This window comes from Panthera onca, chromosome D4, assembly GCF_046562875.1.
Source record: "Panthera onca isolate mPanOnc1 chromosome D4, mPanOnc1 haplotype 2, whole genome shotgun sequence".
In the NCBI taxonomy this organism is placed as follows: Eukaryota; Metazoa; Chordata; class Mammalia; order Carnivora; family Felidae; genus Panthera; species Panthera onca.
The window spans coordinates 25,106,474-25,134,428 of NC_138351.1; the positions used below are offsets into that span (position 1 = coordinate 25,106,474).

General features: G+C 40.6%; 1 protein-coding gene and 1 long non-coding RNA gene across 3 annotated transcripts in view; one reads left to right on the plus strand and one right to left on the minus strand.

Annotated features, from left to right (window-relative positions):
* Window positions 1–25,351, plus strand: part of LOC132663579 (uncharacterized) — a 47,283-nt gene extending 21,932 nt beyond the window's left edge. The window contains exon 3 of the long non-coding RNA XR_009603134.3: window positions 25,154–25,351. This is a non-coding gene — a long non-coding RNA (uncharacterized LOC132663579). The remainder of the gene's footprint in view (window positions 1–25,153) is intronic.
* FRMD3 (FERM domain containing 3) overlaps window positions 1–27,955 on the minus strand; it is a 310,403-nt gene that overhangs the window by 21,438 nt on the left and 261,010 nt on the right. The gene's annotated exons all lie outside the window — the stretch shown is intronic.

The window sequence follows — 27,955 nt, forward strand, 5'->3', positions numbered from 1 at the left end:
AAAAAAAAAAAAAAAAAAAAAAAAAAAAAAAATATATATATATATATATATATATATATATATCACTTGCTGTTGTGAGGAGAGAAAATAAACTTTAAAATTTACTACATTTCTGCATGTGCAGTCAGTCCCTAAAATGTTTTCTATCCACATTAAGCAGCATGCAGACTTCCAAAACGTGGTAAAAAAGTATACCACTGACCTCCTATGTGACTCCTTTATCTTTCCTTTTTTGGGGATAAAGTTTAATCCTTCAAGTGAAGCTCATATCCCACAGGTTTAAAGAAAAGATCCTAAGAATGACATTTACTTTTTCAGATTTACTTTTCCCTTTCAGGCATGGACACTGCAAAAGATCTCATACTAGAAATGTACCTGATGCCTCTGAATATCCTTGGGAGGCTGCCCATTCATTCTATTTAAAACCCACGAAGAGTCATCCCAGTGACTCAGGAAAGTATGGACGACTGAACACTTAAACACACACACACAGAAAATCCTAATGTTTTTCCCATCTATGCACCCGAATCTCACTTCTTTTTTTTTTCATGTTTATTTTTGAGAGAGAGACAGAGAGGGAGCAGGGGAGGGAGAGAGAGAGAGGGAGAGAGAGGGAGACACAGAACCTGAAGCAGGCTTCAGGCTCGGAGCTGTCAGCATAGAGCCCGACACGGGGCTCAAACTCACAAACCGTGAGATCATGATCTGAGCCAAAGTTGGACGCTTAACCAACTGAGCCACTCAGGCGCCCCCAAATCTTACTTCTTATGGTCATTATCTACCAAACTTCTGGCCATGTCTCTAAGAGTAGCTGAACATTTTAACACTCTTTGTCTTACCATCATTTGGGGCAATTTCAATATCTAAAATTCAAGGGGATGATTCACTGAGTCCTTGTCATTACATTGTAGCAGTCAGCTGCCCCCACCAACCCCCTGAAATGGGTCTCACCAGAATCACCAATGACAACCATATTGCTAAAGACAATGTGTGTTCTTTTTTGCCCTCCTACTGACTACTCGGCCTCTGAGACCACACTCTCTTGGTTTTCATCCAGTGATTCTGAGCTACCTCTGTCATCTTCAAAATCTCACCTTTATTTGTGGTAGCCAGAACCGCCTGGTCTTGTCATTCTGGACCCTCTCCCTTAGAGTCCCAACCATATGCATGGCCCAATATGCTACTGCATCAATGCTCAACTCAGCTCTGTGGGTCACTAGTGTCCCTTAAAGTGCTGCCAGTTGTTCTTTGAAAAGAGCATTCTATTACTTTGAGAAACTGAGCACACAGCCCTTTTAGATATTACCATCAAGGTTAAGTGTACAACTTCATATGGCTATCATCCAAACTAGAAGATAATGGTAATGGAACTCATCCAAGCTGAACAGCAAAAAGAAAAAAGAATTTTAAAGATCAAGGGACCTCTGGGACAACATCAACTGTGCTAACATTCACAGTATAGGGGTCCCAGAAGGAGGAGAAGAAAGGGAGAAAGGGACAGAAAACTTACTTGAAGAAACAATAGCTGAAAACTCCCCTAACCTGGGGAAAGAATCAAATATTCAAGTCCAGGGCACAAAGAGATCCCCAAAGAGGTCCACCCCCGGACAATTAATAATTAAAATGCCAAAAAGATAAAGGGAGACTCTTAAAAACAGTAAGAAGAAAAGCAACTAAATATTTACAAAGGACACCCCATAAGACTATCAGCTGACTTTTCAGCAGAAACTTTGCAGGCCAGAAAAGAGTGGCAAGACATAGTCAAAGTGCTGGGGCGCCTGGGTGGCTCAGTCGGTTAAATTCTGACTTTGGCTCAGGTCATGGTCTCGCAGTCCATGGATTTGAGCCCTGCGTTGGGTTCTGTGCTGACAGATCAGAGCCTGGACCTTTGCTTTGGATTCTGTGTCTCCCTGTCTCTCTGCCCCTCCCATGCTCATGCTCACTTGCTCTCTCTCTCAAAAATAAATTAACAGTTGGGGCGCCTGGGTGGCTCAGTCGGTTAAGCTTCCGACTTCAGCTCAGGTCACGATCTTGCGGTCCATGAGTTCGAGCCCCGCATCGGGCTCTGGGCTGATGGCTCAGAGCCTGGAGCCTGCTTCCGATTCTGTGTCTCCCTCTCTCTCTGCCCCTCCCCCGTTCATGCTCTGTCTCTCTCTGTCTCAAAAATAAATAAAACATTAAAAAAAATTAAAAAATAAATAAATAAACAGTTAAAGAGAGAGAGAGAGAGAGATAAAGTACTTCAAGGAAAAAAACCTGCCACCAAGGAGACCCTACCCAGCAAAGTTATCATTCAGAATTAAAGGACAGAGTATCCAAGACAAAAGCTAAAAAAGTTAATCATTACCACACCAGCCTCACAAGAAATGTTAAAGGGACTTCTTTAAATGGAAAAGAAAAAGCCATAACTAGAAGACAAAAATTATTAAAGAAAAAAATTTTACTTGGTAAAAGCAACCATGAATCACCTTTAAAGCTAGTATGGCTAAAAGACAAGTAGTAGTAAAACCAATTATATCTATAAATTTTAGTTATGGGATCCACAAAATAAAGAGTAAAATAAGACATTTTATACATAAAACATGGAAGGAGTAAAAATGTAGTGCTTTTAGAACGTGTTCAAACTTAAGTGACCATCAACTTAAAATAGACTGTTATATACATAGGGCTTCATATATGAACCTCATGGTAACCAAAACCCTGTAATAGGTATACAAAAAATTAAAGAGAAAAAAATACAAGCATAACACCAAGGAAAGTCACCATTTTACAAGGGAAGAGAGCTAGTGAAAAAGAGTAGAGAAGAACTATAAAAACAAAACAAAATGGTAATAAGTATACACCTATCAACAATTGCTTTAAATGTAAAATTGCTTTAAATGTAAATGGTCTAGAGAGAGAGGAGGTGTGTCACGGGAGAAAGGGCCCTAGGAAGCTTCTTGCAGCAGCTCCAACCTACGCTTCCTTCTTCACTTCTTGCCACTCTGGCATTCCCGGCTCTTGACCTGGGAAGGATAGTTACAGTAGTCACGAAGCTGGTGCAGCGCTTTCACTTCAGTTACTACTAAAGACACTGGGATGGGTCTGCCTCCCTCCCGGTGCTGCAGGGCCCCTCCCACAGGGGACCACCCATGGCAAAGCGAGCTAAGCCTGCCCCTCCCACCACTGTGCACCTTGCAGACCCACCCCGGCCAATACGCCAGATCCCATCGAAGCAGCACCACAAGCCTGGCAGTGTGCAAGTAGCCCAGACAGGGGCCACACCACTCCACAGTGAGTCTTGCCCCTGGGAGAGGGGAAGATAAGGTACACACCAGTCTGACTGTGGCCCCAGCAGTGGGCTGGGGGCAGACATCAGGTCTGACTGCAGCCCTACACACCAACACAAGTTACTCCAGACAGCACAGGGGAAGTGCTCTGCAGTTCTGCACCTCCCCACGGACTATCCAAAATGACAAAATGGAAGCATTAACGTGAAAAGAAACTCCAGGAAGTAGCGACAGGTAACAAATTGATCAAAAACAATTTAAGCAATATAACAGAACAAGAATTTAAAATAATAGTCATAAAATTAATCGTTGGGCTTGAAAAAAGTATAGACAACAGCAGAGAATCTATTTCAATTGCTACAGAGATCAAGGGACTAAGAAATAGTCATGAGGAGCTAAAAAATGCTACAAATGAGGTGCAAAATAAAATGGAGGGGACCACAGCTCGAATTGAAGAGGCAGAGGAGAGAATAGGTGAATTAGAAGATAAAATTATGGAAAAAGAGGAAGCTGAGAAAAAGAGAGATAAAGAAATCCAGGAGTATAAGGGGAGAATTAGAGAACTAAGTGATGCAATCAAACGGAACAATAACCATATCATAGGAATCCAGAAGAAGAAGAGAGAGAGAAAGGGGGTGAAGGTGTACTTGAACAAATCATAGCTGAGAACTTCCCTGATCTGGGGAAGGAAACAGGCATTGAAATCCAAGAGGCACAGAGAACTCTCTTCAGACATAACTTGAATCGATCTTCTGCATGACATATCATAGTGAAACTGGCAAAATACAAGGATAAAGAGAAAATTCTGAAAGCAGCTAGGGATAAACATGCTCTAACATATAAAGGGAGACTCATAAGACTAATGGCAGACCTACCTACTGAAACTTGGCAGGCCAGAAAGGAATGGCAGGAAATCTTCAATGTGATGAACAGGAAAAATACTCAGCCTAGAATTCTTTATCCAGGAAGTCTGGCATTCAGAATAGAAGGAAAGATAAAGGTCTTCCCAAACAAACAAAAACTGAAGGAATTCATCACCACTAAACCAGCCGTACAAGAGATCCTAAGGGGGATTCTGTGAGTGAAATGTTGCAAGGACCACGAAGTACCAGAGACATCACTACAAGCATGAAACCTACAGACATCCCAATGACTCTAAACCCATTATCTTTCAATAATAACACTGAATGTAAACACACTAAATGCTCAAACCAAAAGACATAGGGTATCATAATGGATAAAAAAAAATAAGACCCACCTATTAGCTGTCTACAAGAGACTCACTTTAGACCTGAGGACACCTTCAGATTGAAAGTGACAGGATGGAGAACTATCTATCATGCTACTGGAACTCAAAAGAAAGCTGGAGTAGCCATACTTATATCAGACAAACTAGACTTTACAGTAAAGGCTGTAACAAGAGATGAAGAAGGGCATTATATAATAATTACAGGGTCTATCCATCAGGAAGAGCTAACAATTATAAATGTCTATACACTGAATACAGGAGCCCCCAAATATATAAAACAATCAAAAACATAAGCAACCTTATTGATAAGAATGTGGTAATTGCAGAGGACTTTAATACTCCACTTAGAGTAATGGATAGATCATTGTATAGATCCATTACTATATAGATCTATAAAGAAACAAGGGCCCTGAATGATACATTGGAACAGATGGACTTGACATACATTTAGAACTCTGCATCCCAAAGCGACAGAATATACTTTCTTCTTGAGTGCACATGGAACATTCTCCAAGATAGATCACATACTGGGTCACAAAACAGCCCTTCATAAGTATAAAAGAATTGAGATCATACCATGCACACTTTCAGACCACAATGCTATGAAGCTTGAAATCAACCACAGGAAAGAGTCTGGAAGACCTCCAAAAGCATGGAGATTAAAGAACACCCTACTAAAGAATTAGGCAATTAGAGAAGAAATTAAAAAATGAATGCAAACAAATTAAAATGAAAATACAACAATCCAAATGATTTGGGATGCAGTGAAGGCAGTCCTGAGAGGAAAATACATTGCAATCCAGGACTATCTCAAGAAATAAGAAAAATCCCAAATACAAAATCTAACAGCACACCTAAAGGAAATAGGAGCAGAAAAGCAAAGACACCCCAAACCCAGCAGAAGAAGAGAAATAATAAAGATCAGAGCAGAAATAAACAATATAGAATCTAAAAAAACTGTAGAGCACATTAATGAAACCAAGAGTTGTTTTTTTGCAAAAATAAAAAAAATTGATAAACCTCTAGCCAGGATTCTCAAAAAGAAAAGAGAGATGACCCAAAGAGATAAAATCATGAATGAAAATGGAATTATTACAACCAATCCCTCAGAGATACAAGCAATTATCAGGGAATACTATGAAAAATTATATGCCAACAAACTGGACAACCTGGAAGAAATGGACAAATTCGTAAGCACCCACGCACTTCCAAAACTCAAACAGGAAGAAATAGAAAACTTGAACAGACCCATAACCAGCAAAGAAATTGAATCAGTTATCAAAAATCTCCCAACAAATAAGAGTCCAGGACCATATGGCTTCCCAGGGGAATTCTACCAGACATTTAAAGCAGAGATAATACCTATCCTTCTCAAGCTGTTCCAAAAAATAGAAAGGGAAGGAAAACTTCCAGACTCATTCTATGAAGCCAGCATTACTTTGATTCCTAAACCAGACAGAGACCCAGTAAAAAAAAGAGAACTACAGGCCAATATCCCTGATGAATATGGATGCAAAAATTCTCAATAAGATACTAGCAAATCGAATTCAACAGCATATAAAAAGAATTATTCACCAGGATCAAGTGAGATTCATTCCTGGACTGTAGGGCTGATTCAACATTTGCAAATCAATCAATGTGATACATTAATAAAAGAAAAGATAAGAACCATATGATCCTGTCAATCGATGCAGAAAAAGCATTTGACAAAGTTCAGTATCCTTTCTTAATAAAAACCCTCAAGAAAGTCAGGACAGAAGGAACATACTTAAACATCATAAAAGCCATTTATGAAAATCCCACAGCTAACATCATCCTCAATGGGGAAAAACAGAGATTTCCCCCTGAGATCAGGAACATGACAGGGATGCCCACTCTCACCGCTGTTGTTTAACATAGTGTTGGAAGTGCTAGCATCAGCAATCAGACAACAAAAGAAAATCAAAGGCATCAAAATTGGCAAAGATGAAGTCAAGCTTTCACTTTTTGCAGATGACATGATACTATACATGGAAAATCCAACAGACTCCACCAAAAGTCTGCTTGAACTGATACATGAATTCAGCAAAGTCGCAGGATACAAAATCAATGTACAGAAATCCGTTGCATTCTGGCACACTAATAATGAAGCAACAGAAAGACAATTAAAGAAACCGATCCCATTCACAACTGCACCAAGAATCATAAAATACCTAGGAATAAACCTAACCAAAGATGTAAAAGATCTGTATGCTGAAAACTATAGAAAGCTTATGAAGGAAATTGAAGTAGACATAAAGAAATGGAAAAACATTCCATGCTCATGGATTGGAAGAATATTGTTAAAATGTCAATACTACCCAAAGCTATCTACACATTCAATGCAATCCCAATCAAAATTGCACCAGCATTCTTGAAGCTAGAACAAGCAATCCTAAAATTCATATGGAAACACAAAAGGCCCCAAATGGCCAAAGTAATTTTGAAGAAGACCAAAGCAGGAGGCATCACAATCCCAGACTTTAGCCTCTACTACAAAGCTGTAATCATCAAGACAGCACGGTATTGGCACAAAAACAGACACATAGACCAATGGAATAGAATAGAAACCCCAGAACTAGACCCACAAAAGTATGGCCAACTAATCTTTGACAAAGCAGGAAAGAATACCCAATGGAAAAAAGACAGTCTCTTTAACAAATGGTGCTGGGAGAACTGGCCAGCAGCATGCAGAAGAATGAAACTAGACCACTCTCTTACACCATTCACAAAAATGAACTCAAAATGGATGAAGGACCTGAATGTGAGACAGGAAACCATCAAAACCCTAGAGGAGAAAGCAGGAAAAGACCTCTCTGACCTCAGCCGCAGCAATTTCTTACTTGACACATCCCCAAAGGCAAGGGAATTAAAAGCAAAAATGAACTATTGGGACCTCATGAAGATAAAAAGCATCTGCACTGCAAAGGAAACAATCAACAAAACTAAAAGGCAACCGATGGAATGGGAAAAGATATTTGCAAATGACATATCAGACAAAGGGCTAGTATCCAAAGTCTATAAAGAACTCACCAAACTCCACACTTGAAATATAAATAATCCAGTGAAGAAATGGGCAGAAAACATGAATAGACACTTCTCTAAAGAAGACATCCAGATGGCCAACAGGCACATGAAAAGATGCTCAACGTCTCTCCTCATCAGGGAAATACAAATCAAAACCACACTCAGATACCACCTCACGCAAGTCAGAGTGGCTCAGATGAAGGAATCTATAGGCTCAGGAATCCTGGCTCAAATCAGGAAACTATAGATGTTGGAGAGGATGTGGAGAAACGGGAACCCTCTTGTACTGTTGGTGGGAATGCAAACTGGTGCAGCCGCTCTGGAAAACAGTGTGGAGGTTCCTCAAAAAATTAAAAGTAGATCTCCCCTATGATGCAGCAATAGCACTGCTAGGAATTTACCCAAGGGATACAGGAGTGCTGATGCATAGGGGCACTTGTCCCCCAATGTTTATAGTAGCACTTTCAACAATAGCCAAATTATGGAAAGAGCCTAAATGTCCATCAACTGATGAATGGATAAAGAAATTGTGGTTTATATACACAATGGAATACTACATGGCAATGAGAAAGAATGAAATATGGCCTTTTGTAGCAATGTGGATGGAACTAGAGAGTGTTATGCTAAGTGAAATAAGTCATACAGAGAAAGACAGATACCATATGTTTTCACTCTTATGTGGATCTTGAGAAACTTAACAGAAGACCATGGGGGAGGGGAAAGGAAAAAAAAAAAAAGTTAGGGAGGGAGCCATACCATAAGAGACTCTTAAAAACTGAGAACAAACTGAAGGTTGATGGGGGGTGGGAGGGAGGGGAGGGTGGGTGATGTGTATTGAGGAGGTCACTTGTTGGGATGAGCACTGAGTGTTGTATGAAAGCCAATTTGACAATAAATTTCATATTTAAAAAATTAAATGTAAATGGTCTAAATGCTCCAATGAAAAAAAGGGGGGTGGGTGACTGATTGGATAAAAAATAAGACCATCTATACGCTGCCTATAGGAGACTCACATCAGACCTAAAGACACATATAGACCAAAAGTGAAGGAATAAGAAAAGATGTTCCATGCAAACAGAGGCAAACAAATGCTGGGATTCTTTAGCCCTAAGTAACATGTAAATTCAAATGAACTAATACGCCTACCTATTTTACTACTTTCTCCTCACCTCATAAACCTAGTACAACAGTGTTCATTAAATAGGTGATAAAAAAAAACACAGTTGGGGTAGCAATACTTAGACAAAACAGTCTTTAAAAGAAAGACTGTAACAAGAGACAAAGAGCATTACATAATGATAAAGGGATCAATCCTCTATACAAGATGATATAACAATTGTAAATACCTAAGTACCCAACATAGAAGCACCTAATATGCAAAGCAAATATTAACAGACACAAAGAAATTGACAGTAACAGAGTAATAAGGGAGACTTTACCACCCCATTTAGGTCAATGGACAGATCATGCAGACAAAATCAATAAGAAAACAGTGGCTTTGAACAACACATTAGACCAGATGGACTTAACAGATAAATACAGAATATTCCATCCCCAAACAGAACACACACTCTTTGTAAGTGCACAGCAAACATTCTCCAGCATGGATCACAATGAATTAAAAAGACTGAAATCCAGGGCGTGTGGGTGGCTCAGTCGGTTAAGCATCTGACTTCAGCTCAGGTCACAATCTCACAGTCCGTGGGTTCGAGCCCCGGGTCGAACTCTGTGCTGACAGCTCAGAGCCTGGAGCCTGCTTCCAGTTCTGTGTCTCCCTCTCTCTCTGCCCCTCCCCTGCTCATGCTCTGTCTCTCTCTGTCTCAAAAATAAATAAAAACATTAAAAATAATAATAAAAAGACTGAAATCCTATCAAGAATCTTTTTGGACCACAAACTATGAAACTAGAAATCAATTACAAGAAAAAAAAACTGGAAAAAGCATAAATATGAGCAGGCTAAACAACTTGGTACTAAATAACCAATGGGTTAATGAAGAAATATAAGACAAAATAAAAAAAATACATAGACAAATGAAAATAAAAACACAAAGTTCCAAAATCTTTGGGATGCAGCAAGAACAGTTCTAAGGAGGAAGTTTATAGCAATACAGACCTATCTCAAGAAATAAAATTTCAAACAATCAAACCTTACCCCAAACTAGCAAAAGAAGAATAAAGCCCAAAGTTGGAAAGAAGGAAATAATCCTCAAAATATTAAAAATAAAGCCTCCATATGATCCAGCAATCCCACTTCTAAATATTTAGCCAAAAGAAATGAAATCAGGGAGCGCCTGGGTGGCTCAGTCGGTTAAGCGTCCGACTTCGGGTCAGGTTGTGATCTCGCGGTCCGTGAGTTCGAGCCCCGCGTCAGGCTCTGTGCTGACAGCTCAGAGCCTAGAGCCTGTTTCAGATTCTGTGTCTCCCTCACTCTGACCCTCCCCCATTCATGCTCTGTCTCTGTCTCAAAAATAAATAAACGTTAAAAAAAATTTTTAAAGAAATGAAATCAGGATCTTGGTGAGATATTAGCCCTCCCATGTCCATAGCACACTGTTCACAATACCCAAAATGTAGAAACAACCTATATATCTACCAACAGATGAACTGATAAAATGTGGCATATATACATACAGCAGAATATTATTCAGCCTTAAAATAAGGAAATCCTGCCATTTGCAACAACATGGATGAACCTGGAGGACATGTTGCCGAGTGAAATAAGCTAGACACAGAAAAAAATACTACATGACACCACTTACATGATGACTCTAAAACAGTCAACTCACAGAAGCAGAGTGGTTGTCACTCTGCAACAGTGGTTGTCAGGGGCTGTGTGGAGGGGGAAAATAGGTATTAGTCAAAGGAGGCAAAATTTTAATTACAGAAGATGAGTAAGTCCTATACATCTACCATCCAGCATAGTGCCTCTAGTTAACTCTATTGTATATCTAAAAATTTGCTAAGAGCCTGGATGTTATGTAGTGTTTTTATCACAAAAAAATAATAAAGGCAGAAGGAGGAAAAAAGAAAGAAATAAGGAAATAATAAACATCAGAGAAGAAATAAATGAAATGGAGACTCCCAAAACGATAGAAAAGATCAATGGAACTAAGAGCTGAGTCTGGTTAAAAAGATAAAAAAGACTGTTAAACCTTTAGCCAGACTCATCAAGAAAAAAAAGAGAGGACTCAAATCAATAAACAATAAAATGAAAGAGAAGTTACAACTGACACCACAAAAATACAAGGAATTATAAAATACTACAAAAAGTTACACATCAACAAATTGGACAACCTAGAAGAAATGGATAAATGCCTAGAAACATATAATCTTCCAAGACCAAATTAGGAAGAGAAAATCTGAACAGACTGATTACTAACAAAATGACATCAGTAATCAAAAAAATCTCTAACAAATAAATGTCCAGGACCAGATGGATTCACAGGTGAATTCTACCAACCATTTTTTTTTTTTTTTTGAGAGAGAGCGAGAGAAAGACAGCCTGAAAGGGGCAGAGAGAAAGGGAGAGAGAATCCCAAGCAGGCTCCATGCTATCAGCATGGACTTACGTGTGAGAACATGACCCGAGCCAAAGTCCGGCACCTAACTGACTAAGCCACCTAGGCACCCCTCTACCAAGCATTTAAAGAAGAGTTAATACATATTTTGCTCAAACTATGTCAGACAAGAAGGAAAGCTTCCTAGTACATTTCACAAGGACAGCATTATCCTGATACAAAACCAAAGAAGACTACAAACAACAACAACAACAAAAACATTATAGGCCAAGGTCCCTGATGAACATAGATGCAAAAATCTTCAACAAAGTATTAGCAAACCAAATTCAATGATACATTAAAAGGATCATTCACCATGATCAAGTGGGATTTATTCCAAGAATGCAAGGGAGTTCAATATCCACAAATCAATAGGATACATCCTATAAACAAAATGAAAGATAAAAATAATATGATAATCTGAATAGATACAGAAAAAGCATTTGACAAAATTCAACATCTGTTCATGATAAAATCTCTCCATGAAATGAATATGGAGGGAACATACCTCAACATAATAAAGACCTCATATGTAAAGCCCACAGCTAACATACTCAATGGTGAAAATCTGAGAGCTTTTCCTCTATGATCAGGATCAAGACAAGGATATCCACTCTCACCACTTTTATTCAGTGCAGTGCTGGAAGTCCTAGCCACAGCAATGAGACAAGGAAAGAAAGAAAAGGCATCCAAATTGATAAGGAAGAAGTAAAACTGTCACTATTGGCAGATGACATGAAATCATACGTAGAAACCCTAAAGACTCCCGACAAAAAAAACTTAGAATAAATGAATTCAGTAATGTTGCAGGATACAAAATTAATATACAGTGATGTGTGGCATTTGTATACATCAATAATGAACTATCAGAGAAATTAAGAAAGCAATCCCATTTACAACTGCATCAAAAATAATAAAGTGCCTAGGAATAACTAACTAAAGAATAACTAAGTAGGAGTACTACTAAAGACTTGTACTCTGAAAACTATAACACATTGAGGAAAGAAATTGAGGATGACACAAACAAATGGAAAGATACACCAGGCTCATGACTTGGAAGAATATTCGTTAAATTGTCCACACTACTCAAAGCAATATACAGATTCAATGCAATCTCTATCAAAATAACAACAGTTTTCACAGAACTAGAACAAACAGCCCTAAAATTTGTATGCGAACATAAAGACCCCAACTAACTGAAGCAATCTTGAGAAAGCAGAACAAAGCTGGAGTTACCACAATTCCAAATTTCAAACATACTGCAAAGCTGTAGTAACCAAAACAGTATGGTAGTGGCACAAAAACAGACACATAGAACAATGGAACAGACTAGAGAGCCCAGAAATAAACCCATGTGTATATGGTCAATTAATCTACAACAAAGGTAGCAAAAATATACAACAGGGAAAAGACCGTCTCTTCAATAGATGGTGTTGGAAAAACTGTACAGCTACATGAAGAATAAAACTGGTTCATTTTCTTATACCGTACACAAAAATAGACTGGACTAAAAACCTAAATATGAGACCTTAAACCATAAAACTCCTAAGAGAAAACATTAGGCAGTAAACTCTTTGACAGCAGTTTTAACAATATTTTTTGGATCTGTCTCCTCAGGCAGGGGCAACAATAGTTAAAGTAAACAATTGGGACTACATCCAACTAAAAAGTTTTTTGTTCAGTGAAGGAGTCCATCAACAACCTATTGAACAAGAGAAGATATCGCAAGTAATATTTCCAATAAGGAACAATATCCAAAATATATAAAGAACTCATACAGCTCAATGTAAAACAACAACAACAACAACACATCCAATTAAAAAAAAAATGGACAGAGGACCTGAATAGACACTTTTCCAAAGAAGGTATACAAATGGCCAACAGACACATGAAAAGATGTTCAGTGTCACTCATCACCAGGCAAATGCACGTCAAAACCACAATGAGATATTACCTCACACCTGTCAGAATGGCTAGTATCAAAAAGACAATAAATAACAAATGGTGGCAAGGATGTGGAGGAAAGGGTCATACACCACTGGTGGGAATGTGAACTGGTACAGCCACGATGGAAAACAGTATGGAGGTTTCTCAAAAAGTTGAAGATAGAAATCTTATACAGCCTAGCAATTCCCTATCTGGCTATTTACCCAAAGAAAGTGAAAATACTAATTTGGAAAGACACATGCCCCTCTATGTTCAAGGCAGTATTGTTTACAATAGCCAGGCTATGGAGCTATGGAAGCAACCTAAATGTTCACCAATAGATGAATAAAGATGTGGTAAGTGCACACACACACACACACACCCTGGAAATTGTGTTGTTTGCAACATGGATGGACATAGTGGGTGTTAGGATACATGAAATGAATCAGAAAAAGACAATATACCCTGTGATTTCACTTATATGTGGAATCTAAAACACAAATGAACAAAACAAAATAGAAACAGACTCATAAATACAGAGAACAAGCTGGTGGTTGCCCGAAAGGAGGGGGTAGGGGACTGGGCAAAATAGGTGACGGAGACTAAGAGGTACAGACTTCCCATTATAAAACAAATAGGTCATGGGGATGTACAATCAGTATAGGAAATCTAGTCGGACATAGATGCTCCTATCTGGTAGTTTCTATAGTTGACTCCTTATTGTCCATTTCTCTCCCAAATGATCAGTCTAAGCCAGTCATGATAATTCCATTCTCTTGGTAGTGTCTGGTTTAGATAATGAAAATTGAAGGGAGGAGCTGCAGGAGGGGCAGGTGGTGTTGGAGGCATAGAGACTTCTGAGAAAGGTTTCTGGCTTCTCAGAAGAACATCCTAGAAAGATACAGACTCTTTCTCTTGACATTGTTGTATCTGAAGGAGATACCAGGAATTCTGGTAGCCATCCTGTGATGCTGATGGCAACAGGCCTGAGGGGAATTCTGGCCAAGTGACCAGGGCGGTGCAGGGAGATTAAATGAACCTGGGTTCTCAATCCGGGAATCCTCCCTGACTCTGGACTTGGAGTTTGTCTTGGATAATAAATCACCTTATTATTTAAACCAGTGTTTGTTAGAGCTGTCTATCTATTACTTGCTGCTAATGGCATCCTCACTGATGCAGCTGTCACACCATCTCTTTGGATCTCTCTGTCATCACAATCAATCATCAGGTCAAAGTCAGGAATGTGACAAAAAACCCTGGCTACTCTTCGGTGTCATTCTGGTAGCCCTGAATAATGCAACGCGATAAATACAAAAAATGTTGTACTGGAAAAGAAGACACACAAAACTCACTATTTGCACATAACACTATTATCCACAAGAAAGGGCAAATGTTTCTAATGAGAAGCTATGGGAATTAATGAGAATTCAGTGAGGTGTTCGAATGCAAGATCAGTATACCAAAGACAATATAAAAATATGATCATGGAAAAATCGCATTCAAAATAGTTAAATGCCCAAATCAGAACAACCATATAATATCCAGGAATATCAGTAAGAAATATGGAAAACCTGCATGAGGAAAGTAATAAAACATAGCTGAATAACATAAAAGAAAATCTGAAGGAAATGTAGAGACATAACAATGTTCCTGAATAGAACTCAATATTTCAAAGACCCATACCTTTTCTAATTAAAATTCTCTGCAATTCCAGTACAAATCTCAACACATTTTCATAAATGGCAAATGGAGAAAGTACACATAATGAGTCAAGAAACTGTGGATACAAAAACTATCAAAAAGGGGGGAACTTGACATGATAATTGAAACTACACTACAGGGGCGCCTGGGTGGCTCAGTCGGTTAAGCGTCCGACTTCAGCTCAGGTCACGATCTTGCGGTCCGTGAGTTCGAGCCCCGCGTCAGGCTCTGGGCTGATGGCTCAGAGCCTGGAGCCTGCTTCTGATTCTGTGTCTCCCTCCCTCTCTGCCCCACCCCCGTTTATGCTCTGTCTCTCTCTGTCTCAAAAATAAATAAAAACGTTAAAAAAAAAAAAACTACACTACAAAATTAGAAATGGAACAGGAATACTAAAATACACAAATGAGAGAAGCGCCTGGGTGGATCAGTCGGTTAAGCCTCCGACTTCTCCAAGTTTGTGGGTTTTGAGCCCCACATCAGGCTCTATGCTGACAGCTCAGAGCTTGCTTCAGATTGTGTCTCCTTCTCTCTCTGCCCCTCCCCAACTCATCCTCTCTCTCTCTCTCTCTCTCAAAAATAAACATTAAAGAAATTTTTTAAATACACAAATGAGAAACATGGATTTGAAAATAATGAAAATTACAAATAACTTTGAGAAAAACTGCTAACCAATATAGGAGGGAAAGTTTCTATCCCTATGTTATGGCATAGACACAGTGACAATTCTGAAAACATTAACAAGTTGAATAAAAACAAATCCAAACCACATGAAATCACCATTTTTATAGGTCAAAAGCAGTTGAGGATTAGCAATTACACACAGTTCAAGTTTCTGCATTAATTATGAAGAAGAAAACATTTCTATAATCTTGGAATGAGGAAAACAGACATTAAAAAAAAAAATAAACCATAGAAAATTTAAGTAATCCACACATGTAGAAGTCAGCTGTGCATATGAACGGTGCTGGGGCTTCAAAGTCAACATTAAAATAAGCTGAAAGCCAAGAACAAATTAGGAGAAAAAAGTGAATATCTGTAAAAGGCAAAGAGTTAACATGCAGATTATAAAAGAATTGCTACAGTCTATAAGGACAGGACAAAAAGAGAAATGTGTAAAGTAAATAAGCAACAGCCAGGAGAAATGCACATGGAAATTAGCATTTGAAAAGATGCTCACCCTCACTAGTAAAAAGGGACCTGTAAATTAAAACAATAAAATCTCATTTTATTTCAACCTTTTTGCAAAAAATAAACCAAAAAACTGGTTATATCAGAGTTAGTGGTTATCTGGGGGAGTAGACATTCTCATACACACCTTGTTAGTGAGTGTTAGTATTTTTAAGACGATGATTTTCCCATTTCTGTCAAAATTTAAGACTTGTGTATCCTTCAACCCAACCATTACACTTTCACAAAACTATCATAGTGAAATGCCCATGTGCACATTCATTGCAGCATTTTCTGTTAAGGCCAATAAATAGGAAATATCCATTTCCAACAAGAATTTAGAGATTGAACAATTATGGTTTTCTATACTACATAATATTCTTCGGCCATTTTAAAAAAGGATATAGATTAATATGTATTGATATGGAAAGTATCAAGTCATGATAAAGTGGAAAAAAAAGGAATTGGAATATACAGAACAATTCCATTCATGCAAAATCACGTATCCTGTATTTTACATGTCAACATGCATGGATTGGTTACTGGGGGTATTAGGGCCAAGGAAAACACTCTGTATAATTGTACTTTTAAAACTCTTTTATGATAGGAACACATCACCTATGTCATTACACAAGTTCAAATTAATTTCATTTCAATTCACTTAGTTCGTTCCACATGTGTGTATCAGGTGTGGCCAATTCCAGACATTGTTCAGGATTTGTTTTAAATAATTGGTGAAAACCATATATCTGTATCTGTATCTATATCTATATCTAACAGCATCTTTTCTACAGTAAGCTCTAATTTTTTTAAATACCTCTTTCCCCCAAGGACCACAAAATAACACAAAATACATTTTCAGTGAGAAGTAAAGTGACAGAACAGTTCCCAATTCTTTAACCTATAATGTTTTGGTTACGCTCTACTTGGAAGAGAAAGGAGTTCTGCCTCATCCAGGAAAGCACACTTTAGATTCTATCCTTCAAACAATGAGAAGGAGTGGGTAGCGTGTTTGATCATCCAATCTGCCTTCTCCATAATCTTCCAATGATCCTGAGCTATCTGGAATAGGCACACCACCACGGCCTCCTCCCTAGGGCTGCCAACAGGACTGCAATTAGCCTTTATGACTTCATACCATTTTCACATAACAAAAGAGGACCGCATTCTAGTCCCCCCCCCCACCCTTTCCCTTTGCTCCTGCTTGCTCACTCTGCTGCTCAATCTCCTGCTTGCTCAATCCTGCTGCTTCTAGCTGGTCTCTGGGCTCTTCAGCCTCCCTCTCCCATCCTTATCACTAACCTCTAACACTAGGTTCACGCTGGCTTCTCTCCCAGCTGCTAGCTGGCCAGTGAGCAGGAAGCTGGAACCCACACCCTTCCCCCAGGCACGGAACGACAGCCCAGGGAAGGGCACGTACCGGCATTTCTAGCTGTGATCTTGGAGCTGTGTCTCAGCAGACGGACAAACACATTGCTGCTACAGTGGTTCACCATGTGCAAGCGGAGGCCCCTCCGAGTCTGGATCTTGACCAAGCATTTTGCCATAACTGTTCTGATTCCCTCCGTTCTCCTGTGCCTGTCACGGCCTGGGGCAGCTACCACCAACCATAGTGGCTTTGACCTTTCACTAACTCTCCATTCTGTTTTAAAGGACTGAGGCAGGGCCCACTCAATGAATCAAATGTCAGGTTCCTAATGCAGCCAACAGAAATAACTCCGGAGGGATCAGCGTGGGGCCGGAGGAGGGAGGGGGCTGCTATTTTTAAACTCTTCACTCACCCCACTAACAAACAATGAAATACTATGCATCATCCCAACCCCAGCCCTTCTAAACCTTCCCATGAGAGGACCCCTCCTAAACGCCTTAAAGTATCTTAAGAGGCAAATACCCCCAGGGGATAAAATGACAATTGGGCAGCTCCAAAAGAAGAAACACAGCTGCCTTGATTTCTGTTTAAAAAATATTTTATTGAGCCTTTATTTTGTTCGAGAGCAGTGATGTCCAATAAAAACACAATGCGAGCCACATTTAAAAAGGAAAAAGATTCAGAAAGTTAAAAAAAGTATTAAAATTATGTGTTTACTTGAACCTAACGGATTCAAAATAGGATTATTTTGCTATAGAACAATACAGAAATTAATAAAATAGTGTTGATTCGTTTTTAGTGCTAAATCTTTGAAAGTGATGTGCATTTGCACACCCAGAGCACACGTCAGTTCAGACAGGCCATATTTCAAGTGCTCCGTCGCCCCATGGGGCTGCCTCGGCGGACAGCACAGCCATGCATGGAGCGCTGAGCTCCTCGCAGCATTTTCTGCACCCTCAGAACCAGCGCTGATATTTTCTTCATTTTATAGACAAGGAAACAAGGCCCTGCAGAGTAACTGATCTTCCTGAACTCAGTAAGAGACAAAGCCCCCATTTGCCCCTAGGCTCCAATTAATATCAGTTGACTATAAAAACCAGGCCTGAGAGCTGTTCCTGCCCCCACCTCTCACCAACTGTGTTTGAAATGCAGGATCCAAACTTTACATCTTACCTCTCAGCATTCTGGAAGTCCTGCACTTGTACATCTGCCGTATAAAATGTGCTTGCACCCCGGTGTAACAAATGATTTTCAATGTTTCAGTACATGCTATATTTGAAAAAAAATCTCAACTGATTATTAACTGTGCCCCACATGCCATCTTTCTGTTATATTTCTTTGCTGGCACGTTTTTCTCTCATTTTCAGAAAAAAAATTTTTTCCCCTCACATATGTACAATTTCATGCATACATGCATTTTTCTACTTTAAATAGTGACTGTGGCCAAAAGATAATGTTCTAATAAAAATACTTTTTTTTTCTTTTCGGTTGAAATAAAGCATTAAATTCAAGGCAGCTGGCTGAAATTCTGCATTGTTATACTTCACTGTGGGAATATAAATTGATTTAGCATTTCTGGAGAAAAAGAAGGTTAGCAAAGTATATTGAGTTTTATACGTGGGATATTCTTTGACCCAGAAATTCCACTTTCAGGAATTTATTCTGAAGAAATAATTAGAAACGTTGACCAAAGTTTTGGGACAAAGGTGTTCATCAGAGTATCAGTTATTATAGCCACGGCCACACCAAAAAAATCTAAATTTCCCATGGGAAAAATGATTAAATACACATAATGGGATATTGTACATTCATTAAAATTTATGTTTAGGAATATAACGATGGGGGAAATCTTGCAATATATTGATAAGTGAAAAAAGCAGTTTATAAAAACAATACAACCTCAACTATGTAAAATTGTACATTATAGGCCGGACTGTAAATCTTGAAAGGGGAGAAAGGTGGCAATTAGCTATGCACTGTGAGCCCAGTCATCTCCGGAGACCTTCCAGGGGGTTCCTGATGCCCCTTCCCCAGGTTACCAGTTCTAGGCACAGTTTGGGGGAGGGGTAGTCAGTTTCCATTGGGGGGTGGGGGGTGCGTAGTCAACTTCCAAACCTGGAACTTCAAAGGAAAATACCCCTAAAAATTCACATTTTCAACCCTTTGTAGCTCCTCTTGTGGTATAATTCAGAGCAGAATCTTCATCTATAAAACAGATACGCCACACAGTGGGGCCCTCAGATAGAACCTACTAGGCCCTTCCTCGCTAGCCACCAACAGTGGATCTTAAAGAACTGCTGAAAATCTTTAGGATGCAGAAGAATAAATCAGGAAATCCCTGTCCTCAATAAATCAGCACTTTGCAGTAACACAGATGAAGGATTTCAAAAATTCATGTGGGTTCATTCGCACGGCAGCAGCAGTGGGCCAGGCTCAAACAACAAGAAAATCTCCCTTTGTCTGTTTGGAGGGGATATAGATAAATCTGTATGCCTGTCATTTTGTTAAGAAACATGTGACCTGATCCCACGGCACACTCCAACAAACAGACCTTCCCCGCCCCCCACCCACCCAAGAAAGGCAAGTAAACAAAACCACTGCCATACTTTTTGTTCTTGTCTGTGATCACTCTCCATTAATTCTCAAGCTTCAAATCTCACCAGTTTTAAAATGTCACCCTCCTTTCCTTTTATTAACTACAACTCATCCTAATATTTTGCATTTCATACATTTTTTATTTTTCATACATTTTCATAGACTTCATACATTTTTAATTCTCTTGAATTTGTGCTCTCTCGATGCTACTTTTCAGAGATCCTAAGTAGACTCTTTAACCCTCTTTCTGCTGGGGAACTTCTGCTTTATTTAGAAAGAGAGAACAGAGCAGGACCAGCATTCCACATGGTCCCAGCATTTCTTTCGGCCTTGCCCGACTCTACCCAAAATGGCTGCATTTCAAGAGGGAGCAGCAAAGGCGGGCAGAGAGGCAGAGCCGGCCTCAAGATTCCGGGAGGTCCTGCACAGGGAGAGACATTATTATTCGAGGTGCTGTGCTGAGAGCAGTATCAACAGCACAATGATTGGACGCCCTTCAGTACCCTTCCTGGTTAGATTCACCTGTTTGTTTGAAGGATCAGGAGCGCATGTCTGGGAAGTGACAAGAGGCTAAAGAAAGCTGAGGATGTGTGAAGAGGGGAATCGATTTTCCATAATGAGATGCCAGAGACTGATAAATCAAGCAGAAGCCAGAGTGGAGGGAGAGAGTTCAATGATAAGAGCTGTTCCTGGGCCTGAATTCCAGGTCTGCTTCTGCGACAAAGCTCCTGACACAGATTTGGCATAAGGCAAAAAGCTTGCCTTTGCTTTGTGGGTGACTGGGAGCTACGGACAACTTGGAGCCCTGGTGGAGCTATAAAACGGGGACCGTACTCCTCTCGTGGTTGCTAGGACCATAGCTCATGCATAGCAGCTGCCTAGTGTAGTGCTGGTTCCTAGTCGATGAACTAGAACTTTATAAGTAGTTATAGAAAGCAAGGTTTAAAGCACAGGCTCTGGGTTCTAATCCTGACTGTACTGTTTTATTATCTCTGAGCCTTAGTTTCCATGCCTGTAAAATGAGCAGAGCAACGGCAGTACCGACCTCCCAGGGTTGTGAGGATTAATGAAATTAATCCACATGGCAAGCACCATCAGTGCCCAACACAGAAATTACTCAAGAAGCATTAGTGATTTTTCCCCCCAATGCTCATTCCTTTCTCTATCTGAACTACTTAAGCAGAGGACAGTGAGGATTCTAAACAGTCTGGATTCTCTTCATTCTGTCAACCATTTGCCCTCTAGCATTTCTAGTTACTTCTCCCCAAACAGTAGGGACGCAGTTATCAAGAGTTTACCTGACCAGGGGTGACTGGGTGGCCCAGCCGGTTAGGCATCCGACTTCAGTTCAGGTCAGGATCTCAGAGTTCATGAGTTCAAGCCCCACATCAGGCTCTGTGCTGACAGCTCAGAGCTTGGAGCCTGCTTTGGAGTCTGTGTCTCCCTCTCTTTCTGCCCCTTCCCTGCTCACACTCTCTCTCTCTCTCTCTCTCTCTCTCTCTCTCAAAAATAAATAAACAGTAAAAAAAAAAAAAAAAAAAAAAGATTTAAGAGTTTACCTGACCAGCCCTGTAACCGTGGGAAAGTTACACAAGCTTGTTGAAATGCAGTTTTTGGTCTTTTAAAACAGTAATGATATTGGCACTTATGTAACCGAATCCCTGCTATGTAGTAGGCACTTAGTAAATGCTAAATATTGTACTCTATCATCATCAATATCATATACCTTAGCTGTTTTGATAACAGATTTCACAGGTGTCATGGATTTAGCCATTAAAATACAGATTCACTAAAATTTTAGCTGTTATCTCCAATTAAAAAGGTAATTAAAAAGTATTACATACATTTAAATGTGCTTTGTAATAAATTCAGACTTTAAATATCCATTATTAAGAGTTCTTGGGACTATCACATACCTTGAAGGACTTTTTAAATATTTTTATGGACATAAAAACAATATAATAATGATACAAAATATTTTAACAGTCAGGGCCCCTGGATGGCTCAGTTGGTTGAGCATCTGACTTTGGCTCAGATCATGATCTTATGGTTCTTGAGTTCGAGCCCTGCATCTTCACTGCTGTCAGTGCAGAGCCCGCTTTGGATGCTCCTCTCTTGCTGCCCCTCCCCCACTCACACTTTCTCTCTCTCTCAAAAACAAACATTATATATATATATATATATATATATATATATATATGTATATATGTTAATAGTATATTTGTGATATGATGAACATATTCTTGGGTGTACAGTAAGGAGAAGTGGAGGCCATTCCCAACACTGAAACAGGGTCATTCAGCTAAATAGTCAATCATCTCTATAATTCAGTTTCCTCGTTTGTCAAGTTAAGGCAACAATGTCTGTCCTATCCATTTGAAAGAAATAGTCCTGAGCCTCAAATGATGATAACTGATGTGAAAGAAACTCTGAAAATGTAGAAGATGCTCTGGCATATTGGATACTATTACACTTATTATTCCCCTTATCTAATGAAGCATTTGCTGAGTGTTTCCTGCCTGTAAAATGAGAACACTGCTCTGTGGGGCCAGGCATCACCATGTAGTGGTGGGAGAAAAGCCAATGAAAACCCTCTGGAGAATTATAGTTGCAGACAGAATAGAATTCAAACAGCGCAGCTGGGCTCCCCACAGCACCATTGTGGGGAAAGAAAATCCTCTTTGCAGGAACTCTATGGCTGCAGAGCATTCTAGCATAAGGGCTAATCCATCTGCTTTCCTGGCCGTCTCATGCACTGAGAGCGTGGCATCTCTAAATAGGCAGCTTATGCAAGCCAGGGAGAGGGAGAGAGGCAGAGCCCTCTGTCTGTTGGGGCTGCCAGCGATTATTTCTAAATAAAGGCAGAAAAACCGAGACAAAGAGATCAGGGAAGAACCCATCGGATACTGCTCTGCTCTCACTTCCTTTCTTTAGCGATATGGAAGATCCTGCGATGTTCCAAGCAAGAGAAAAGGAATCCCGCAATGAAGCTGTCGCAGCAGGCTGAAGAGCTGGGGGCAAACGTCAGAGTTATTTCTGCACTGCAATGGACTCTGGGATGGAGTGGGTGGGGGTACGGGGAGGGGTAACAAGGCAAAGATGGCCTCCAGGTCTCTGGCTGAGCAACTGTGTAGATGGTAATGTCACTGACCATGTCGGAGCAGGAGCAGTTTTGAGATTGGGGTTGGAGGCAGAAGAGAACATGAGTAGTAGTAAATCCATTAAGTTTGATGTGTTAGGTATGAGCTGTTGTGTGGCACCCAGGCAGAGGTGGCCAATAAGCAGCTGACAGTTCAGGATGGCAGTGTGGGACTGATGGCAAGCACCATCAATGCCTGACAGAGAAATTATTCAAGAAGCATTGGTGATTTTTCCCCCCAATGCTCATTCCTTTTTCTCTCTGAACTACTCAAGGAGAGGACAGTGAGGGTTTTAAACAGTCTGGATTCTCTTCATTCTGTCAACCATTTGTCTCTAGCATTTCTAGTTACTTCTCTCCAAACAGTAGGGAAGCAGTATTACTAATTGTTAAGAGTTTACCTGAGCTGTATGGAGGCTAACACGAGGGAAACAGAGAGGAGGTCAAGATCACCCTGGTCAGTGAAAACACTGCACCTAGCATCCTAGTCTCCAAGTTCAGTGGTCTCTCCACTTTGCTGCTTTGTCTCTCCAAACACAAGAGGAGAACAAGTTTTGCTGTCTTCTAATCAGGGTAAGATAATATTCTGCACTAGTAATGGACGGGCTTCTCCTTTCACCCAGAATTCCTGGAGGCTTTTTCTTGATTGGTAGCCCAGAGATCAAATCTAGCCCACCAATAAAACAATGACCACAAATACTTGACCATTAATTTCACAAACCATAAATCCAAGACGGAAGGACATTCCCCACCTGCACACTGGACAAAAGAATCCATACTCTGAGTAAAGGAGAATCGAAGGGGCCTCAAGTAGAGGAGAGGGTGAGATAAGGGACCCAAACCTCCAAGGATCGAGGACCAGCCACTGACAGTGCCTAGGTGCCTCATGGGAGTCATTACCCAGCAAGCCACTCATAGATTGTGCAGCACCACAACTCTCCCTCCCCGGTCTGATTTATCTACGTATATGAGAGACACCCGGTGCACCTAGGCGGCTCAGTCGGTTGAGCATCCGACTTTTGATTTCAGCCCAGGTCATTATCTCACAGTTCATGAGTTCAAGCCCCATATCAGGCTCTGTGCTGACAGTGTGAAACTTGCTTGGGATTCTCTGAACCCGCCTCCCAACCCCCCCACCCCCGCACTCTCTCTCTCTCTGCCCCCCCATTCGTGCTCTCTCTCTAAAAATAAACTTAAAAAAAAAAAAAGACATCCATATTCACTGGCCCAAGGTACTCTTAAAACTCTTAAAAACCAAGGTGAATAGGGTGCTGGGGTGGCTCAGTTGGTTAAGTATCTGACTTCAGCTCAGGTCATGATCTCATGATTCATGGGTTCGAGCCCCACATCAGGTTCTGTGCTGACAGCTCAGAGCCTGGAGCCTGTTTCAGATTCTGTGTCACCCTCTCTCTCTGCCTCTCCCCCCATTCACACAATGTCTCTGTCTCTCAAAATTAAATAAATGTTTAAAAAAAAACCTTTTGTTGAAAACAACCTGTGAATAAAGGTAGTGCCAGAATACCTACAGTTCCCCGCATTATAGGGGTGGTGGTAACACAAAGGGGAACCTTCCACAGCAGTCCATAGATGAAACCAGCAGAAATCTCCCACAGAGGCTGGACAGGGACTAGGAATTTCACAACTATACCATATTCTTCAGGAGCAGACATGGACATGAGGATCTCCCTTGCAGAGTTCAAACCAGCTCACCGACCAAGGCTACCTACAATTCAGACTCTACCTTTCATATAGACAAAATGTTTTTCCTCTATCCTCGCTGAAGCTAAGGCTTAAAAGTTCCCCAACTTAGATGCATCAAGGCAATCGATGGATAGTGCAGTTTGTCAGATGCCAATTCAGCCCCCCAGAGGTCTCCCTGGAGGAAATGGGTGGCAGCACTATCTTTCCAGGCTCTAGGCGGAAAGGCCTCCTTTGGTCTGGGCTTAGTAGTTTCAAGCAAGAACCTATTTCCTTTGTTTCTGGGCGGAATGACTTTGTTTTCTCACCGCATCTACTTTATTATTTCACCCCCTCCAGGCACAAGTCACCATTACAGATAAGCCATTTTTCTCGGAGTAAAAGGAAATTAAACTGGGCTGCGTTAATAAATAGTTTTTCCCCACTTTCCCCCAACAGCTTTGCCGATGGTATTCAGGAACAAGGCATCTGTATCTTCCTATGGGGAAAACAATAAGCAAAAAGCAGGCTCTTCTGGAACCACAGGCTCCTTGTGCAGCTGCTGTGTAATCAAGAAGCTAGAGGTAGCAGGACCCGACCCTTCTGCCCAACACACCAGCCAAGAGCCTCTGGTGCACACATCCTAGTTACCTGCTCAGAAAGGGAAACACAATTGGTCAATAAATGCAAGAAAAAGATCCAGCCACTCTAAGTTTTGCCTTTCAAATTATCAAAGATTTTTAAAAACTTGCTATACTCAGTCTTGTAAGGCTACGATAAGAGACATTCATATATAATTTGGTGGAAGGTGGGGGAGGAAGAGATATTTTTGTGTAGTATTTGATTGAATAATGTATGTCCCTCCAAATTAACACTGTGGAAGAATATTTAATGTCACAGGGAATGCTCCTATGATATTAATGAAAAAGCAGATTACAAAATAATATCTCAAGTATAATTCTCTATTTGTTAAAAATATACAGATGAGTTATACACATTCAAACCACAGTTTGAACATAAAAGGCTGCAGGTACTTTTATACTTTTATTTGTGGTTTCTGTATTTGCCAGATTTCCTACTATGACAATGGTATGGCTTTTGATTTCAGATTAAAAAAAAAACAAAACCAGAAAAGAATATGCTTGGCTTCCAGTAAACCCTAATCCCAGGAGAATATTCCCCTTACAGGCTTTCTCTTACATTAAAAAAAAAAAAAAAAAAAAAAAAAAAAGCTGTCCTGGCTGCAGTTAGAAATCATACATTCATTCATTTACTTGTTCACTAATTTGCCAAGTATTAATTTAGCTCCTTCTATGTGTCAGAGCGTCTCTTCAGTGCTGGCAATAATAGGCGGGGGGGGGGATGTAGCAAGCGAAGTCTTCTCTCACGGAGCTGACGTTTTAGTCAAGGGAGACAACCAACAAACAGGACAAATAGTTATTGAGTGTTTGATAGTGCTAAGCACACCTGACAAAAATCAAACAGGGTGATGGCAAGAAAGAGAACAAACAGGTAGGTTGGGAAAACTAACAGAATTTGGTAGTCAGGGAAGACTTTCCAAGAAGCGGAAACCTCAGGTAAGACTTAAAAGAAACAGCTGGCCTTACAATGACCAGAGGAAAAGCTCTTCTGAGTAGATGAAAAGGCTTGTGCAAAGGCCCTGAGGTAGCCATGAGCTGGCATAGGCATATTCTCGGGGGAAAGGCAACTGGTATGATAGGAACACCGAGATTCGAGAGGAGAACAGTAGGAAATGGCCTAAGGGTAGGGAGGGGGCAAGGTGTAGACCAGAGCAAGGAGCTGAGATTTTTTGACTAGATCAGAGTTCCATTTATAAAAAAATCACTGGCTTGCCGTGTGGGAAATATGGGTTGGGGAGGGGGTTGGAGCAGAAGCAGAGATACTGTATATCCAGGAGTCAGAAGAATGGCTGTGGCTGGGATGGTGCAGTGGCCATGATTCTGGGGTATATTTGAAAGGTTAAAGTGAATAGGAATCTGCAGACGGATTTGACAATTTAGCTTCTTATGACCACTGGGCAGTCAGACTCTTCTACTCAGGATGGGGCAAGTGCTAGGAAGGAGTCTGGTCTGGGAAGGAACAGAATATGGCCCCAATAGAAGCCAGCAAGGGAGATCCATGCAGGCTGTCAACCCAAAGGATAGGGCAAGGCCCCGGCCGGTTGGGAGTACGGCCTAGCCATACTAGGTCATGCTAAGGTCCACTGAGGACCATACAAGGCCACTAAGGTCAATCTGGAGTAGAGTCTGTCCCCAGGGCAGCACCAGGATGGAGACTCAGGAGAAGGAGCAAGGCTGGCATGAGGACCAGAAGGAGACAGGGCAGAGCAACAGAGCAAGAAGAGAAGCCTGATCCAAAGCACGGGCTTCAGCTTCTCAGTTCCCTCCCAGGTCAGGGCAGGATTGGCTCTAGAGTCGGGGTGAGGCTGAGCCCGTATTTAAGGGCAAAATTGCGCAGTTGTGGCAGAGGGGCTCAGGCAGGGGGACTGACGAGCCCATAGATCACAAGGGAGGTTTTGTTTTTTGAATAGGGATACCCCTTCCTTTAACCGAGAAACCTAGTCTATGTTCCGATTACCAAGTGGGTCATCCTGAAAATCCGATTTAGTTCTCTTTTGGCCACAGCACCTGCCCATTTTCACACTTCCTATGCTGAAGTGGAGATTTGGGAGTTAAAAAAGTCTCCAAATTGGACTTCTCTTCTAAAAGGAGACTTTTTAGAAGGCTCTTTCAAGTGGGGAAATGTTCATCTTATATGCCCTTTTAAGCTAGCCGCTATTAATTTTCAATTTTATACTGGAAATTTGCAACTCACAGAAATAAAGGAAAAAATGTAACCCTGCTTTTATAGATCATTGTGCCCCATGCTTACTGTTTCGTTAGCCACATTTAAAACGATGTGTATACTTATTTTGAGAGAGAGAGAGTAGGGGAAGGGCAGAGACAGAGGGAGAGAGAGAGAATCCCAAGCAGGTTCTGTACTCAGTGAGGAGCCCAACATGGGGCTCGATTTCACAACCGTTGAGATCATGACCTGAGCCAAAGTCAAGAGTTAGATGCTTAACCAACTGAGCCACCCAGCGCCCCTGAAAGCACATTTTTAAGAATGGCAGCAATCTGGGGGGACGATTATGAAACAACAGCCAGAGTGGGGAAGAAACGTAGACATAATCTCATCTTGTTTTATAAAAGAGGAAATAAGATCCAAGTGATGTCAGTGGCTAGCATGTACCAGATAAAA